The sequence below is a fragment of the Octopus bimaculoides genome, chromosome 9 (assembly GCF_001194135.2).
Source record: "Octopus bimaculoides isolate UCB-OBI-ISO-001 chromosome 9, ASM119413v2, whole genome shotgun sequence".
Taxonomy (NCBI): Eukaryota; Metazoa; Mollusca; class Cephalopoda; order Octopoda; family Octopodidae; genus Octopus; species Octopus bimaculoides.
Window position 1 is genome coordinate 82,102,236 of NC_068989.1, and position 3,682 is coordinate 82,105,917.

At 36.9% G+C, this 3,682-nt stretch overlaps 1 protein-coding gene across 6 annotated transcripts in view; it reads right to left on the minus strand.

The window, feature by feature from the left end:
• Positions 1 to 3,682, minus strand: part of LOC106877701 (rho GTPase-activating protein 21) — a 373,680-nt gene that overhangs the window by 183,241 nt on the left and 186,757 nt on the right. Inside the window, exon 1 of one of the 6 annotated variants that reach the window (XM_052970829.1) lies at positions 774 to 865. The exons of the other annotated variants lie outside the window; for them this stretch is intronic. The gene's annotated coding sequence lies outside the window, so the exon portion shown is untranslated. Of the gene's footprint in view, positions 1 to 773; positions 866 to 3,682 lie in introns of those variants that run through there. 6 annotated transcript variants of the gene reach the window in all.

The following is a 3,682-nucleotide window of genomic DNA, read 5'->3' on the forward strand; positions in this document are numbered from 1 at the left end:
TATATATATATATACATACACATACATACACACACACACACACACACTATTTCTTTTATCTTTTACAGCCTGCAGCTGCCGTCATGCAGGAGCACCACCGTGTGTGTGTGTGTGTGTATACATACATACACACACACACACACACACACACACATATATGTACATATCTATATACTACATACCAGTGATAAATTCTGCAGTTTACATTTTTAAATTTTTTTATTTGCAGACACCTTGGCTATATAATTAAAGATACCTGTAAAGCTGTATATATAGCTATGTACACACATAATTATATAGAATTTCTTTTATTGCTCTGTCTCATACACACAAACACACACACACATAAATGTTTGTCCTTATCATCATCAGCAGCAGCATCAACATTGTAAACAGTTCATCGATAATTGTCAAGGTATGAAATATTTTGAGGTATAGAATCAGAAGGGAACTGATCGCTTCCGCTGGTCTCTCTCATCAGTTGCTGCAGGTATCCAGCTGCAGGTATCATGTTCAATCTCCATCAGAACCTTCATGCATGTCCTTGTATCTCTCTCTTCCATGCATGCATGCACGCACACATGCATAAATGCATTTACTTGCATGTACATATACATATAGATACACACACACACACACACATATTTATACGCACACACATATATTTATACACACACACATACAAATGTATGCATAGAAGTATTTTGAATAGGATGAGAAGAAATTATTTCAAGTGATGACAGAAATAAGAAGTCCAGGCTAAATGAACAAACCTTTCATTGAAGAAGTTTCTTTCAGCCAAGAAGTAACAGTTCCTGCCTCCTCCTTATGGCAAATGTACAGAGCGAAAGATCATTCCCGCACACTGACACACACCACACACACATACACATATATATGTACATATATGGAACCTCTCACTCCCTCTGTCTCTCTGTCTCTCTCTGCTTAGAGGGAGGGAAAGATAGGGGTACAGGTATACATGTGCTCTTTAGTTTTCATTCCAGCACATAGCAAATTCTAGGGGAGGGATGCAAGAACGGTAGTGTGTGTGTGATGGTGACAGTGAGAAGAGGGGGCTTTAGTAGCTGTGTGGTTGTTAGATGTGGTGGTAATAGTTATTATTATTGTAGAAGAACGAGTTAATGTGGTAGTAGTAGCAGTAGCAGCAATGAAAGTGGTAATTGAAGTAACAGTAGTAGTATTACTAGAAATGACAGTAGTTGTGGTGGTTGTTTTATAATGGTGATGGTTGAGATAGTAGCATTAGTAGTACTGGTAGTGGTTGTGATAATGGTAGTTGAGATAGTAGTAGTACTGATAGTGGTGGTGGTGGTGGTGGTCGAGGGAGTGGTTGAAGTTGTAGTTCAGTTGCAATAATAATGTCAGTTTGGAATTGACTGGTGACAAAACAGGGATATAAGCGTTACTAGGATAGTGGTGGTTAGGATATTATTATTATGATGATATATGATATAAAAGTATGCTGGAAGATGTGACATGTAGCCAAAGTCTTGGATTCAGTAGAAAATTCCTCACTCCATTCTTGTATTTAGTGCAGTTAGGTAAAGTCCATCATAGGCCAGCTTGTAGAATTTGAGCCACGTTATAGTAATAATATACACAGAAAACATAATTAGTATTTTGAACATAATAAAGCATAAACTTGTTTCAGTAAACTGATTGTCAATATGACACATGGCGATTAGCAATGTTGCATAATGCAACCAACGGACTTCCTCTGCATTCTTAGTGGAAAATACAGAGATGTATGCCCTCATTTTTATTTCAGCAATGCAAACTATGTTTAATATCATTGGTATGACATATTAGAGGGAGACAAAGTGTGAAGTAATATGAAGATGTAAAGAGTAGATGTTCAATGATATATATACAATGGTTGCTTAAGGTGAAGATATTTGAGCCTGATAACATAAAACTGCTATAGTGACCATCCTGTTTCATTTTCTAATTGTTATTATCATTGAGCCTACTTCACTTCAGAGTTATTTCATTTTCCTCCTCCTACTTTAGTATGTGTATAAGTATGGAGTCGTGAGTGCGTGTGTTTGTCTACCCAATTATGTATGTAAAGGGGACATGACCATCATCACTTCTCTCATTGACCATCTATCTATATTCTCTTAATACTATTCTATTACAATACATTGTCACCCTCTATTTATACATACCAAAGATATTGAATATAATTTATACTTCGTATTTTTCACTGAAAATATCGAGGAAGTGTGTCAAATGTAGTACATAACTTGGCAAATTGTTTTGTGTAATAACTGTAATTGGTTTGATGAAACACCTGCGTATTTTATAAAACTTGAAATAAAACAATTATGTTTACTATGTTTATTATATACATATATACATATATATATATATATATATATATATACATACACTCCATTGCTTCATGTTATTAGCAGAGCCTGAATCTGAACTGTCATCAGTTTGAAAACATGCATTCATAATAAAATCAAGTTTAATGTGTAGATTCTGTTAAATTTTGAAAATGAAATGTATTTTAGTAAACATTCTCTTCATAACCATTCAAAATGTATACACATTTTTGGGGAACACTACACACACATGTATATGTATAGAGCAAATAGGTAAGTATGATCTAGGGATCCATGTGTAGGGAGTCAGTAAGTTTCAAGCATTTATGCAGCTACTGCAAATGACAAAAAAATGGACAATATGTGATAAAGAACATGTTCAGTAGCCTGTTCCATTCCTTGTTTTTGTGATATATATATATATGTATATATATTTATATATATTCTTGTATTTGTTTGTGATTTGACTGTGGCCATGCTGGAGCACCGCCTTTAATTGCACAAATCGACCCCAGGACTTGTTCTTTGTAAGCCTAGTACTTATTCTATCGGTCTCTTTTGCCAAACCACTAAGTTACAGGGATGTAAACATACCAACATCAGTTGTCAAGCTATGGTGGGGGAACAGACACAGACACACACGTATATATACACACACACACACACACACACACACACACACACACACGCACGATGGGCTTCTTTCAGTTTCCATCTACCAAATCCACTCACAAGGCTTTGGTCAGCCTGAGGCTACAGTAGAAGACACTTGCCCAAGGTGCCACACAGTGGGACTGAACCCAGAGCCATGTGGTTAGTAAGCAAGCTACTTACCACACAGCCACTCCATATATATATATATATATGCAGCCTTTTGGCTTGCCAGATCATGTCTAACTGTCCAACCCATGTCAGCATGGAAAATGGACATTGAATGATGATGACGGTGATGATAATGGTGATGGTACACACACATACACACACTCACACATACAAATCTACAATGTACAAAGCTTCTCTTGTAAATACACAAAATGATAAAGATAATATATGTCAGTGTGTGTGTGTGTGTATGTGGGTCAGTGTGTGTATGTAAGTATGTATGTGGGTCAGAATATGTATGTGTGTTTGTGGGTCAGTGTATGTATATATGTATGTATGTTTGTCTGTTATGGTTGCTGTTACTGAAGGAGATACAAGTGACAGCAGATAAGCACCAGCACCACCACCACCACCAGCACCACCAGCACCACCAGCACCACCACCAGCACCACCACCACCACCACCAGCACCATTATCATAAACTATCATAGTGACCCCACCCCCAC